Genomic DNA, 16,088 nt, shown 5'->3' with positions numbered 1-16,088 from the left:
TTCGTAACCGTAATTCGCTGCAACTCCTCAAGGCCAATTTCTCTAATCATGTCTCGAAGAGTGGTCTGATCTGTTGCAGTCAGCGCCGCCGCAGTCGTCGGGGCACAGCTGGCTGGTCGGTTGTACTGGCGGCACCGATCTTGGAGGGCTCGCTCTATAGCCGTAGCGTCCTTAATGAACTCACTCACGGTTTTAGGTGGGTTGCGCACTAAGCCGGCAAACACCTGTTCTTTGACACCGTGCATGAGATGCCGTAACTTTTTTGGCTCACTCATATCAGGGTCGGCACGGCGAAAGAGGCGAGCCATGTCTTCCGCAAACATAGCCACGCTCTCATTCGGCTTCTGGACACGCACTTCAAGCAGGCGCAGCGCATTGTCGCGTCGATCAGTTCTCGCAAAGGTGTCTACGAGCTGGCGGCGGAAGTCATTCCATGTGGATAAGCTGGCCTCGTGGTTTTCAAACCACGTTCTAGCATTATCCTGAAGGGCAAAATAAACATTACAAAGTTTGTGATCTGCGCTCCACTGATTAATCTTGGCCACTCGTTCAAACTGGTCAAGCCAGTCCTCGACATCTTCAAACGCTTCCCCGCGAAAGCACTCTGGCACCTTGGTGTTCTGAAGAGTCACCGGCGTAGGGTTGGGATGTGCCATGGCTTGGGAGACCTGATGGACTTGGTCGTTTGAAGAGTCGCTTGGCAGATAGTTGTATTCCGGGGCTAGGCCTAGAAGGCGGCGGCTAGCGCGATGTACAGGCGTGTCGATGTCTGGGATTCGCTGTGGACTGCCGGAAGAAGTCTTATGCATACCCCAGCGCACTCCAAAAGTGTCACGTCTCGATAGAACGCCAAGGAGGACCCAAAGATAGGACGGGTTTAATAATCAACCTGGACGAGTCTTGTGCTCCAACTTCCTTCTCTTCCAGGCTCGCGCTTGTGGGGCCAGTCATCATCTTTGGCGTCGTCTTCTATGCGGCAATATTCATTCTGATTATGATGATGGTGATGATGATGAATTCGTCGAGAAAAGCGATGGTCGTGCCCTTGTTGAGATGCCAGTATTCTTCAGTGAAGTTTGTTACCAACACCTGAGCTTGTCCTCTCCGGAATGTCGCGATGCCTCTTGCGATGCCGATACCTCGTTCCAAGAGCAATTGGATATTTCCTTCGATGATGCCTTCAGCGGTTTCGATGTCTGTGCTACCTACGCTGACGGCGACGCTTGATCGGGGCGGCACGGTCAATTCTCCGTCGAGGATGTTTAGAGCGACGTGTTGCGTCGAAGTCGTTGTAGCAGGTATGGCTTTTTCTGCAGAGAGCTTGATGAGCTTGGATCGGAGGTCGATGATAGCCCTATTTTAATTTAAGAAGTCCATGCCTAAAATCACGTCGCGGGAACACTGCTGCAAGACCACAAAGCTGGTGGGGTAAGTACGCCCATTTACGGTTATTCTTGCAGTACATCGTCCCGATGGAGTAATCAGGTTGCCACCTGCGGGGCGAATCAGCGGGCCATCCCAAGCGGTTTTACCTTTCCTGAGATGGGAGGCTAACGGTCCACTGATGACTGAATACCTCGATATATCGAGGTATTATATCGTTATATCGTTATATCGTTATATCGAGTTAAACCTCGATATAACGAACTTCAATATAACGAAATCCTCAATATAACGAAGTTACAAGGCATATTCAACTTATTCCCCATTGGAAACCATTTTTTGCCTCGACATAACGAAGTAATATTGCTGCAATTTCATTACAACGAAGTCGCGTATCCTAAAAAAAATTTACCCGGAAGGAAAATGTCGCCGTGACGATGACGGCCGCGGGGAAAGCGGTGCTAGCGTGAGTGACTTGGGTAACCCACGCGGATCGGCCTCATGGGGCAAGCGGGAGAGAGAGAGAGCAACCCTCTCTCTTCCCCCCCGTCCGGGCCTGTCTTTATTTTTTTTTTTGCTCGGTCGCCGGCGACGGCGCACTCCTCTCCCCGCCCCCCCCCCCCCTCCTCCCAAGCTTCTTTGCTGTGCATGCGTCAGCTTACACGCCCGTCTCTCATTGGATCTGCCAACCCATGTGATTGCTTGCGCACTTGCGCGGCTGCCGTCGCCGCCGTACTCCTTTGTCCGCGTTGTCGCGTTGTTCACTCGCTGCTACCACACGTGCTGGATACATCGCAGGCGTTGCTTTGGTTGCCCTCGTGTATGCCCGCGTGCGTCGCCGCCATGAGTGGCAAGCGGAAAGCCCTTTCGCTTGAACAAAAAGAGGCGATTCTGGACGCAGTTTCGAAAGGCGAAAAGAAGAAGGACGTAGCGGCTCGATTCAGCATATCCAGGAGTACGCTTTCAACAATTTTGAAAGCCAAGGAGTCTATCCTCAGCTCAGTGAAGTGTGGAACGAGCGCCCAACGTAAGCGATTGAAGCCTGCTACGTATCAAGACGTAGATAAGGCTGTGTTCGCCTGGTTCATGGACGCCAGAGCGCAGAATGTGCCGGTAAGTGGCGCAATTTTGCAGCAAAAAGCAAAGGATTTCGGTTGCATGCTCGAGAAGGATTCATTCAAGGCAAGCAGTGGTTGGCTCCACCGTTTTAAGGCCCGGTACGGGATCGTCGGACGGCTGCTGTGCGGGGAGTCAACGTCGGCTGACGCGCCTGAAGCCGCTAGTTGGCTGGAGAAGGAAATGCCAGCAATACTGACGCGATACCAACCATAGGACGTTTACAACGCGGACGAAACTGGATTTTTTTATCAGATGCTACCGAATCGGACGCTAGGACTGAAAGGTGATCGCTGCCATGGTGGCAAACAGAGTAAACTGCGCATAACTGCTCTGCTGTGCGCCAACATGGATGGCAGTGATAAGAGAGTGCCGCTTGTGATTGGCAAGAGCAAGAAGCCGCAGTGCTTCAGAAACGCCCGGAAGCTGGAAGTGGAGTACACTTCTAACACGAAAGCGTGGATGTCCCGCGACATCTTCCGTGACTGGCTCCGGGCGTTCGACAAGGATAAGTTAAAAGTTAAATTGGTTCACAGGAAGGGAAAGGCGCAGTAACTGTCACTCTTGCTCTGTGGACACCCGAACCGCGCCGTAAGGGAAGGGAGGAAGGTGGGAATGAAAGTGGAAAGAGAGAAAGAGGAGCCGTAGTGGAGGGCTACGGAGTAATTTCGACCACCTGGGGATCTTTAACGTGCGCTGACATCACACAGCACACGACGCTTCTTCGTTTCGCCTGCATCGAAATGCAGCCGCCGCGGTCGGGTTCGAACCCGGGAACTCCGGCACAGTAGTCGGGCGTCTTACCACTGCACCACCCCGGCGGGGCTCGACAAGGATATGAAGAATGGCGGCCGCAGCGTGTGCCTCTTAGTGGAAATTGTTCCGCCCATCACGTCGACGACTTAGAGCTTACCAATGTCGAGCTACGGTTTTTTCCACCGAACTGCACGTCGCTGCTTCAGCCGCTCGACCAAGGAGTCATCAACAGCGTGAAGTGTGCGTATCGTCGCCGGTTGATCGACAAGCTGCTGCTCAATCTCCGCTTAAAACGCCCCACTAAGGTGGATATTTTTCAAGCCTTAGAGATGTTTTCCGCATCGTGGAAGGCGACATCAAAGGAAATTATCAAGAACTGCTTCCGGAAAGGCGGGTTTGAGAACGGCGTGGCAGCAGCAGCGAGTGCCTCCGAAGACAACAGCACGGAGGCTAATGAAAGGGCTCCGTTCGATGGCGAGGAAGGCGATCAAGCCGGCCTTGAAGAAGCATGGAGGTGCCTGGGGAGTCACGGGGCCGTTCCTGACGGTGTCGCTCTGGAAGACTTCCTCTACGCAGACTCTTGCGTCGTTGCCACCGAGGAAGTTACCGACGACTCCATCGTGCAGGATGTGCTAGGAAGCACGCAGGAGGACCCAGGCAGCGATATCGATGCTGAAGACGACGATCCCCGAGCAGCCGCGACGTGCTTGACGCAATTGATGTTCTGCGGCGCCACGCGAGTTCGATTGGGCAGCAAGATGCAATGCAATCCTTGTGGGCCTATGAACGCAGTGTGAGGCCATCTCTGATTGCAAAGCAGACGCAAAAGAAAGTCACTGATTACTTTCAGAGAAAATAAAGGATGAGTGCTTACAACTGGCAAGTGATTTGGTAATGTTTCCGCATGCTAGGTACGAAATTTCGATGCAACGAAATTTCATTATAACGAAGTGCCGATTTTTACGACTTCGTTATATCGAGGTTTAACTAACGAGGTAACGGGGAGGTTTGACTAACGAGGTAGTCAGCTCCGGTGTCTACAAGGGTGGTGACTCTGCGACCGTCGATATCAACTTCAAGGTCACTTGTTCGCGTCCTCGCATTGCGCGTGGGCCTTAGTGTCCGAACTCGGCTCCGTCGTCTCTTCAGGTCATGGCCGGAGCATACCGTTGTTACTTCGCTGGGCGGCGGTGTCTGCTTGCACTCTGGTCGTGTTGTCGTCGATGTCGTCGTGTGGAGCGGCGATGAAATGGGTGCGTCGTCGTTAGTGGTTGTCGGCGGCGGAGGATCTTCGTCTTTTCGCCGTTGAGCAACCTCACCTCCAAAGGTTGCTGCCTTTAGCTTCCCCTACGGGGGCTAGGAGACCGTCCTTGCACGTAACTGTGGCCCGGCGACGCAAATCTGGCGTCGTACGGTGATGGGGAGCGTGACAGACGCCTTGGCGACGAGTGCCCTCCACTGCGCAGGAATTCGTTGATTTCCTGTAGTCGCTCGCCAGGACGGGGTCGTGGGGAGTCGACAGCGAAACAACGGAGGCCGATCCGCCTGTACGGGCAGTGACGGAGGATGTGTCCTGCCTCACCACAATGTAAGCAGAGCGGTCGGTTGTTTGCTGTCTTCCAGGCATCACACTTTCTGGGGCTTGGGGGTCGTTGGTAGGCTTGGCGGGAGGGGACCAAGGGGCGGCTTTCGGAAGCAGGATGGTAGCGACGAGGGCTTGGGAGGTCGCGTCGGGGTGCAGGGCGACATAATGCAGCTGCATAGTCCATCGCTGCTGATTCATGCTCTGGAGCCGTCGGAGTCGTCTCTTTAGGAGCGCCCAGCGCCTGCTGAACTTCTTCGCGGACGACGTCCGCGAGCGTCGCCACCTGGGGTTGCTGCGATGATGGCAGCATTCGGCGGAGCTCCTCTCGCACGATCTCCCGGATGAGGTCCCGAAGGTTCTCTCCGCTTGCAGATGCGTTGGGGGTAGTGGGTTGAGCAGTCCGGCTGGTCGCTCGTAGTGGCGCATCCGGGTGGCCAACGTCTTCTCGATAGTAGACGCCTCCGTTTCAAATTCCGCCACGATTTTTGGCGGATTTCGGACAAGACTTGCAAAAAGCAATTCTTTGACGCCTCGCATTAAAAATTTGACTCCCTCACCTTCGGTCATGTTAGGGTCGGCGCGGCGAAAGAGGCGCTTCATCTCCTCAACGTATGCCAGGACAGGCTCGTCAGTAAGTTGAAGTCTTGACTGAAGGAGGGCCTGGGCTCTTTCCTTTCGGACGATGCTTGAAAAGGCAGTCAAAAACGCTTCCTTGAAAATCTCCCAATCCTTCATAGCTGCCGCATGATTTTCGAACCAAACTCGGGCATGTCCTTGAAGAGCAAAGTAGACCTGCCTGAGTTTCGCAGCGTCGTTCCAGCCGTTGAATTCTGCCACACGGTCGAAAAGGTCCATCCAGTCTCCAGCATCTTCATTCGGTCGTCCGTGGAAGCAGGGGGGCTCACGGGGTTGGACGAAAACAACCAGTGCTGTAGGCTGGGCCATTGTCAGCGTCGATGCCTTCCGAGATCGAATGGGGTGAGGCAGCAGACCGTGTTGGGTTGTAGGCCTTGAAGTCGGCGGCTGGCTCGGCGACCTGTAGGCTGGTCTTCCAGGGCGACAGGAACACGGCTTGGGTGTTCGCTTGAAGGATCAAAGGCACCACCTCCACCAGATGTCACGTAGGGGTGACAAGGTCGACGACGCAAATGAAGGGTCGATGACTGACTGAAGAAACTCTTTATTGGGCTGACTTGCGCCCGCAAAAGAACTAAGCAACTCGGCGGCGTCGATAGCAACAAACGTGCTCGTCGGTCGTCGGACAAAGAATGCCCGTCACAGGCGTCAACGCTCAATTTAAAGGCTGCACAGAACAATCTAGATAACGTCGCAGCTACCAGCACGGGCTGGAACATTGTGGAAAGACACCCGAGTGGCCGGAACCTTCGAGACAGATCTCGGTGCATCTTGCGCTACAACAAAACTGATAAAGGTGTGACTCGCGACATCGAGCATTAACAAAGATTACGGAACTGATACACGGTCCAGAATCAGAGTGATACGCCTGTATGCCGGCGGCTGTTACAAATACTGTTTTGAAGGTTTCGCGGCAATATTTTCTGTCTTTTAAACTAAGTGGCGAAAAAACAGCGCGAAAAAACAAGGACAAAGGAATACACGCAAGCACAGGACGGTCGCTGTTTGCGTGTATTTCTTCGTCCTCCTTTTTTAGCGCTGTTCATTCGCCACTTAGCCATGAAGCAGGTAAAAAACTACATTCAACACATTTCATTAACCTATATCGCTTTCTACAAAGAATGTCACAGCAAGTGCAGGACATCACTGAGACGTGAATGTGGAGAACATTGAAACATGCTCAAATCGCTTAGAAATGATTTATGCGGCGTTTTAAGGCAGTCGTCAAGTCCGCTGTTTCTGTGCATGTGGCCCGGCGCACTGGGACCAGTCACATAAATGTATTTTTTTTAAATAGCTAATACACCACCGTAAGTTTAGAGACGCAATATTGGAAGTTCCAAACACATATGACTGCTCTTTATGTGGTTCTTCGGGAAGACTGCGTCTGTTCGCTCTGTACCAGCTTTTTCCCTGGCCTAACTCAGTATTTGGACGCATGCTAGATCAACGGAGCATTATCAAATGTTAACAGGGAACCTAAAGTGACAAGAAATCATGAATCCTTGCTCTTTGAGGCGTATTCTGAATGCTGCTCAAGCTACGAACTGCTTCCAAGTGTTATCCAAGCGTTCGGCACGGTATGAAAGTGTACCAATGTGCATGTTGGTAGCAGCGCTGGAATTCTACCTGGAACCAGCGGTAGCAGCGTTATATTGTTTGAAGAATGCTCAGAAAGCTAAGATGAACTATAAAAAGTCTGTTTGCGAGGGAGAGTGCCATAAGTACGGAGCTTGTAGTCAGAAAAAAAAAAGTTCTTTTAGAGCTCCTTAAACCTACACTTAAACCTCCAGAAGGCAGGCGGCATTTTCCCGAAAAGGAAAATATTCGTAGTCCGACTTTCCCAGTTAATCGCGAAAAGTGCTTTCGAATATGTTTGCATCATTGGGTATTTGTTTACAGGCCAAATAGCAAAATACAATACGCAAGCATTAGTTTTTGACGCAAATAATTAATTTAGCGGTTATTGGCAGGCTTCAGGGTTTCGTTTTGCGGGTTTTCTATATTTTAGTTGGCAACACTCTCCAGTATACTACTATCACCTACTCGGTCCCCAAAACCCACTTCCTGGCATACACTGCAAGCGGGGAAAACGCGCATAACTGCTTGCTTCGAAAAGAGAGCAAACAATTCCTGCGGGTGCAGGCACACAACAACTAAGCGAATTTTCTCGTCCCTGGCAGGCTCCGGTCCCAACTCGTACCCAGGCATTCGTGTCCCGAGCCTAAATTGGAATACGGAAATGTGCACCCAAGGGAAGCGCTCCCAACGTCAGTTGATTAAAACTGAACAAGTTGCGAAAACAAGCATGTCCACGTAACGACCTTGCAAGATGTTATCTCTGTGTGTGTGCTATCCGTCGTCGGAATTTCCTGTTGGTTCACTGTTCAGGGTCACTTCAATGTCTGGATACGTGTAGAAGTGCCCACTCTGAAAAAAGGCAGGGAATTGATCACAAATCACAAACGCATTCTTTGACGCATTTGAATAAAGCACATTTTATCACGGTCCACCTCTTCCAGAATATTCGTCTTAGAGCGCCCACGAAAGAGCCATGCTGAGCTGTGCTTGCACTATCGCTAATTTTTGCTTCATCAAATTATGCATTGAAGTCTATTTCTGTAAAACATCTTTTTGAGGATCCATGGAACACACCACGAGCGCTCTTGCGCCCTTCCCTGTCGTACACTAATGAACCTCAAGCTGATTACCCACTAGCCCAAACCCTAATCCTTCTAAAATATTTTTTCTTCAAACCATTTTTTTCGTGTTAGTTTCTACCCATTCCCGAATCAGTGGTTTGAAATTGTGGTGAAATTAATTATATATGTTCTTTGCTTAATTTTTTCCTCTCGAACCGTACGTTTTTAATTTGAATGCACTACCGTGATACACCCGCCGTGGTTGCTCAGTGGTTCCGGCACTGGACTGCTGCAGCGATGGAAGCGGGACACAATCCTGGCCTTGGCGCCGGATTTTCGTTCGAGACGCAAAGCAAGGGACCCGTGTGCTGTGCGATATAAGCGCACGTTAAAGAACCCCAGGTGGCTGACATTTCCGGAGCCGACCAGTACGGCGTCTCTCATATAGGATGAGTCACTTTGGGACGCTGGCAGTCATAGCACAAACTAGCATTCATACTATAGCGTGGTGGTGACAATGCCGTATACAAACAGACAGGTGTAGCACTATAATCAATCTTGATTGGGGTGACGCGCCCGCAAAAGAACTGAGCAACTCGGCGGTGGTGATAGCAGCAAATTTGCTCGTCGTTCGTCAAACAAAGAATGTCCGTCGCATCCGTCAACGCTCAATTTAAAGGCGGCGAAGAAACACATTACTATCCGCAAAGCCCAGCATTGGCCTTGATTTTTCCTGACTCCTGACTGACCCACGCGATCGTTACGTTCCGTGCCACGTGTGCTGGCGCTCATAATTCAAACAGTGCTTTCACTGTTTGCGTGTGTGTGGCGCGTGTGAATAGGCGCTATTTTGATTTACATCGGCACTTATACATTATAATGAAACATTTCATGTATACGCAGTCATATTCATCTGAAATAATTTGTATGCCATTCTACAAATGCATTACATCGGTTATGGTTGACCATCTATTAGTGCGGATTACTTCATCATCGTCAACATCTTCCGATGGATTATAGCCACTCCCTGGCAAAGGCTTCTCCCATATTACTCCAACTATCCCGGCCCTGTTCTAGCTGCATCCAATTGACCTCTGCGAACTTCACAAATGCACTCAACTTTTTGCCGCCCCCTGCTACTTCTCTTTACTTTGGAATCTGATTTGTTACCCTTAACAACCATCGGTTATCCTCTGTTCGGACTACATCCCCTGTTCAGGCCTATTTCTTTTTGATTTCCAGTAAAATATCATTAACTCTGTAACCAGCTATGCATGCTTCCTATCTCTTAAAGTTGCAGCTACCGTTTTCTGTTCAATATATCTCTGTTTTCCGCAGCATAAATAGCACCATTTTCGTTATCATCCGTTTTTCAGCCCCACATATGAGTACAGGTAGGATACAAGTGTTATATACCCTCGTCTAAAGGGATACCGATAGGTATTAGTAATATTCTGCGAGTACTTGCCAAATGCGCTCCATATAAATCTTATTCTCCAAGTTTTTTCCCTTTCATGGTCAGTATCTGCGGTTACATTAACTATACATATTCGCCTGCCCCTCCAGTGTTTCGCTACTTATGTAAACTGCTGTTCCTTCCCGAGGCTTTTGGACATTATTTTAGCCTTCTGCATATTGATTTTCAGGCCTACTTCTCTGGTTTTGCTGGTCACCAATCACTCTTTGCAATTCCTCCCCTGAGTTACATAGCGAAGCAATGACTTTGCAGATTGCAGATTACTCAGTTGTCCTACACCCACCCTTATCGGTAACTGCTCCCATTCCAAGTCTCTCAATACTTCCTCTAAACAAGCTGTGAATAGTACTGGGGAGATCGTGTCTCCTTGCCTAACACATTTATTTATGGGAATTTTGTTACTACATATATACCACGGCCTCTCGATGTGATCTATATAAAGAAAAGCACAAATCAGGCGACGGCGGCGTCCGTGCGAGTTTCCGGGGCTATCGAACGCAAAATGGTAGGTGTAACCTTGAGATAGAAAGCATGCAGAGTGGGTGAGAGAAATAAGTTGAGTTAATGACCTTACAAGTGGAAATCAATACGAAAGGGGCATGAGCAGGGCATGGGCGGGGCATGTAGTGCGAAGAAAGGATCACCAGTTGGTCGCTAAGTGCACCAAATTGGATTCTAAGGGAAGGAAAGCGCAACAGGGCGCGGCGGTAAGTTATTGAAGGGATGAGGTTAAGGAGTTCGCCCAGGGTCAGGTGGATGCGACTCAAGCTAAATAAATCGAAAACAAAATTTCTTTTATTTCTTCCCAGAAATAAGTTCTTTAACTAACCCCAATATTTTAATTGATGGAGCAGCCTTGGAGGAGACAGAATCAATAAAATATTTAGGTATTACAACTGACCACCAGTTAAACTTTAAAGAACACATTACAAATGTGTGTTCAAAACTTGCTCTAGCTTGTTATATTCTTTTTCGAACACGAATATATTTCTGTACCCGTGTAATAAAAATGGTTACTTTGCCATATTTCATTCTCACCCTATCTATTGCAGCGAGTCTTGGGCATTCATATTTAAAACATAATTAGATTCCATCATTCGCCTTCAAAAAAGAGCCGTACCTTCTCGCACTGGCACTCATCTACACCTTTATTGTTCTTAGAGCTTCATATACTCCTTTTTACTCTCGCGTCGGAAATGAAAGTTTGCCGTGTAGTAAATTCCATTCTTCTCAATGCTCACCCTTAAGCAATTACATTATTTGTTACACCCAACAGGAACACCAGAAATGCAAGCAACATAAACTTTAACCTTCCAATCGCAATAAACCTTTACTGCCAGCGCCTAATGCAGTATGTCGGTGTAAAATTATGCAATAATATTCCACTTGAAATTAAAAAGGGAAATAACTTTTTATTTTCCATCAAACGATTTTATGTTAACACAATTCTAATATTATAACACCAAAAAAAAAAATAGATACGAAATGCTTACATTTCTGGCGCTACCAAATGTGTAACGTCTTGGTTGTATTCGTTTTCTTCAGATAGGGGACTGTATTCCGTGATCTCTCAGTTATGCAAGTCGCCTAAAATAATTTGTGTATGTGCATGCCTGCTTTTCATTTCTTTGCTGCAATGTACTGTATGTTTTTTTTTTGTACTTTACTTTGTGTTCTCATTGATTGTTACGTTTGCATGTGTATAAGCCTGAAAACATTTGTTACATGTCTTTTAGCGTGTCTCCACTGCTATGTATATGTATGTATGTATGTACGGGCCTAACTAGCTTCGGCTATTGGCCCAACATTTTTTGCAATTTGTATATTTTATTGAAATAACATGATTGATTGATTGATTGAAAAATACTTGGAGTAATATGGGAGAGGCCTTACCCTTGCAGAGGGTATAGTTTAGCTGATGATGATGATGAGGATGACTAACACCAGTAATAGGTTTCTTAATATTGCAACCAGTTAGACACAGTGCATTAGATGGAAGTCACTAATTATAAGTATTTTTTTATGACAATGGCAGTAATTTAGTTGGGAACTTTCATATCGAAAACCTATGTTATCAGCTTGGAGAAACTCCCTTCTTCCAGTGACAAAAAGCCTGAAAGAACACTCGGTAGCGTTCTTATCTTCCACTGATCCGACCGCAAGTAAATTATGCATTAGTAGCATGGATCGCACGCAAACAAGCTAGCAATAAAGAACAGTAACTGATTAAGAGAAGCAATAACATGCACACGAGTCAAATACTCATCTGATTCCGCAATTGACCTGAGGAAAAGTAAACGAATTGACCAGTTAGAAAGAAACGACTATGCCTCGATTTCCTTTGCCTCGCTTTGTAACCTCGAAATTCTTGTACCTTAATTATCACCTTCAGAAGCAAGACAGGTGCTTTCCTGTTAACTTGTTTTGCACGCACAGAGTGAAACGATTTGCTATTAAAATAGCGGAGTGCACGAGTAACGCTAACTGTTGTTTTGCAGAATAGCGTATAGGCACACTGTGCCATAGAAAATCCAATGTTGGCGTTCTCTTTTAGCGAGAAAATTAGCACGAAGCAAAAAATAGAAAGTTTTACACATGCAAAAAATCAAACTCGGTTAGAGGCACGGAATTTCTTATCAGAATTGTGGCGCAAGCGTTCTTTGTTTGAGGTGATCTCACATCATTTCGCTTGCCATTTAGCATTCATCCGCTAGTTGAGTTGAATGCTAGTTTGCAATAGGAATCAGAACCTACGCTATGTGTACTTTAGTATGCGTGCCGTTCATTGTTAATGCAGGCGTACACCGGGATGTAACAGATTCTGCGTCTTTTTTTCCCTCAAAGATAAACTTAAACAAAACCTATAAACCAACACCGTAAGCAAGGTGCGGTGGCGCTGCTGCTACCAAGCCTGGCTGACTGGGGGCATAGAGTTTAAGAAATAGTTTGAGTAATTACAGGCCAATATATGTTTCACCTTTCTTCTCCAAGGGACGAGAATGCATATACATTCTCGAGCCTATAATTTTCCTCTAAAACAACATTTCCTATATGACTGCCAATATGGGATTGCCAAAAATACGTCCACGGAGCATGCATTACTTGACCAAAAAGAATACATATTAGGCAAGATAGGATCCCAGAAACTCCCTCCTGAAGTTATTGTAGAATTCAGTAAGGCCTTTGATACAGTAAGTCATAATATCTTCTTTGCTAAACACGAACATCGTGGTATACGTCATCATGCCTTCAACCTTCTCAAGTCATATATTTACTCGCAATCCTAATATGTTGTTATCAATATTTGTCGCTCCGAGGTGCTACAAATTTCGAATGGCGTGTCACCGGGCAGTCTTATGGGTTCTATACTGTTTAACGTATATAAAAAAGATATTTTTAATAAACAATGAGAAAAAACAACACCAGCGTATTCTGCTCCTCCACTGATAATAATCAACTAACGAATTCTATGAAGGAATGGTCGTCCCTAAATTATTTGACGGTAAGCAAATAAAACACAAAGCCAATAATGTTTCATTCTAAGGGCAATGTAGCTGGGAATGCGCCACCTATATTTTTCGGCGGCTCAAGAGTCCAATACATCTAATCATTCACATCCCTTGGCATAGATTTTACACCCACAATATAATGGGATGCTGAGATAAACAAGGTAAATTCATAGGTATAATCTCTCGTAATAAATAGATTCTACCAACGAAAACAAAACTTGACCTCTACTATGCATTCTTTTTCTCATACTTAGGGTCTTCTCTACAAGGAACTCTTCTCCCCCAGTACGCCACCATGCTGAAGAAGCCGTCCTCGGCAATGGAGCCATGGTCGAAGGACACCTTGCGCTCAGCGCCAGCCCGTGTCACCACGTACGAGCCCTTCAAGTTGAACAGCGGTCGGTGGAAGGCCCAGAACTGGAAGCGCAGCTTACCCATGTCATCAGCCAGGGTTGTGACCCAGTTGACAACACGCTCGTTGGCCTATGTGATGAGCCCCTGGCCAAAGGCATGCTTGCCATCCAAGGCAAAATTGAGGATGCCTCGAACAGAGTCCTCGGTCATCAGAGTCTCCTCGTCCAGGTGCACGATCCAGTCGCCCAAGATGCTGACGTCGTCCTCGAGGCAGTACTGCAGAGCCCTTGCCTTGAATAAGGCGCCACTTTTGGGTCTGTAGGTGGATGGCACTACCACTTCACGGATGCGAGGGTGCTTCGGCAGGTTTAGAGGCTTGTCTGTGACGATTTTGACAATGAAGTTTTCCATACCAACCTCGGCACAGGTTTCAATGTTCCGCTCGACGTTGGCACGCACAAAGTCGGGGTATGATGATGATGAATAAACTTTAATTTCCACCGATTTAGGAGGCCCCCTACTCCCCGCTCCTGGCACGCAGGCCTGAGGAACGGGGGCTGGAACCTCCGCGACTAAGGACTGGCGAATATACATTGGTTATTCGCGACCTCAGCCGCCAGGCGGACTGCATTTTGCCGGTCAGCGGGGACGTCGCTTCGCAGCAGGGTTACCCAGGCTTCTCTACTTTTAATGTTGTCCCTAGTGCCCGGAGATTTAGGGCATTCCCAAAGTATATGGTCGAGGGTCCTCCTCGCTTCGCAGGCTTTACATTTATAATTTTTCTTTCATCTATCTGGGTGTGAAACAACCAGACAGGGTTCGGCGAATTTCCAGCTTGTAATCGCCGCCAGACTATGGCCTCTTTATTATTTAAGCTAGGATCCGGTGGCGGCATCGGACGTCTTCCTAATCTATAATTTTCGATTATTTCTTTATAGGTTTGCAAACGTTCGTCCATCGCCGGACAGTCGAGCGGCTCCGCGTTTGCCCGGAAGTAGAGATCTCGGACTAAATAATGGCCCGCCTCGTTGCCGGAGACTGACGTGTGTGCTGTGACCCAAATTAGGGTGGTTTTGCCATCGATTTTAGCTGCAGCTGTTAGAATTCGGGCGGCTTCTTGCGAGACCCTGCCTTTTCCGATATTCCTGAGAGCAGTTTTACTGTTGCTAAAGATCAATCAAGCCTTCGTTCCGACGCAAGCGATTGCTATTGCGACCTCTTCAGCCATGTCTACGTTTCTGCTTCGGATGGTGGCGGAGACGACTGGGATAGTCGCCACGCGTGACGAAGCGTATACAAATGAAAGGGGCCAGCAGAGGCAAGCCCTTGAAACGCACCTTCTCGGGAAAAGCGTTATACAACAGCAGGCCTAAGCAGTTGCAAATGCACTGGGGCAATGCTAACACCGCCAGTAGTCGCATCAGGTACAGCACGATTGTCAAGGGCCAGCTATAGTGCTCCACAGGGTCCAAGTTATCGTAGCTGAATTCCAAAGGTGGATGCTTCCCGTGAACACCTCCAATGCCAAAATCCGACCCACGCAGAAGCAACAGTGCAGCAGGTGCTTGGCGCAGCTACTCAGCTGCATCTTCGGCCATCGGACTGCCACCCGCCGGCATCGACAAAAGATGGTTTCGGCGACCAAACACTGCAGCCAGCGCTAAGAGTAACTTGTTAAGTTGAACACCGTTTAGCAGCGATGGCTGGCCGGCCCACTAGGCCTCACGGGCAGAGGCTAATAGAGGTTTGTCAAGAAAGCAACCTGACCATAGCAAATACTCATTTTCAACAGCACGAGAGGCGCCTGTACGCATAGACTTCACTGGACGGTCTGTACAGGAATCAGATTGATTACATTCTTTGCCGGCACCGATTGTGGCACCGATTATCTTCTTGTTGCCAAATTTAAGCTTCGATAGAGGAACACGCAGCAGCTTAAAGGGCATTTCAGGTATGATCTGGATCAAATTCCATCAGAATATGCTGTGGAAGTGGGGAATCGATTTCAAGAATTAGATCTAGAAGACAGAGAGCCTGAAGAGATGTGGACAGATGTTCGTGATATAATACAAGAAGTTGCTACTAAGGTAGTTCCAAAGCAAAATATGGAAGAAAGCAAACTGGTTATCTGAAGAGGGTTTGCAAATAGCTGAAGAAAGGAGGATGGCAAACATTATGGGGAAAATAGAAAGATACAAGGTTCTCGATGCGGATTTTCCGAAAATAAGAAGGAGAGATAACAATGCCTTCCTGAACATACAGTACCAAGCAGTTGAGGACAACAGCCAATTGAGGAGCACAAGAGCTCTGTATAAGACAATCAAAGATATCAAAGGAAGCTTCTCTGCTAAGCTCGGCGTGATAAAGGACTAACGAGGCAGGGATCACACTGAAGCCACAGAGATAAAGAGGTGGCAGGATTACACAGAAGAGCTGTACAAGAAACACCCTGATGTGCAAACCCAACATACGACGGTTGTGATTACTGATCTCGAGCCGGGCATCCTGAAGAGTGAAGTTGAATTGGTCTTAGCCAGCCTTGCTAAGAACAAAGCTAGCGGAATTGATGGCATTCTAGCTGAGTTGCTTCAAAACCTCAGCCCTGACGCCGTTAACGTTCTGTACACAAT

General features: G+C 47.9%; 1 pseudogene; it reads right to left on the bottom strand.

The window, feature by feature from the left end:
• Nucleotides 1-7,828: 7,828 nt before the first annotated feature.
• Nucleotides 7,829-15,046, bottom strand: LOC146194260 (glycolipid beta-1,4-mannosyltransferase egh-like; annotated as a pseudogene).
• Between the last annotated feature and the right edge of the window lie 1,042 nt (nt 15,047-16,088).

This window comes from Amblyomma maculatum, chromosome 3, assembly GCF_055883805.1.
Source record: "Amblyomma maculatum isolate TAMU_Amacu chromosome 3, ASM5588380v1, whole genome shotgun sequence".
Classification (NCBI taxonomy): Eukaryota; Metazoa; Arthropoda; class Arachnida; order Ixodida; family Ixodidae; genus Amblyomma; species Amblyomma maculatum.
Note: the sequence above shows the minus strand (reverse complement) of the source record. Positions and strands in the feature narration are given on the sequence as shown.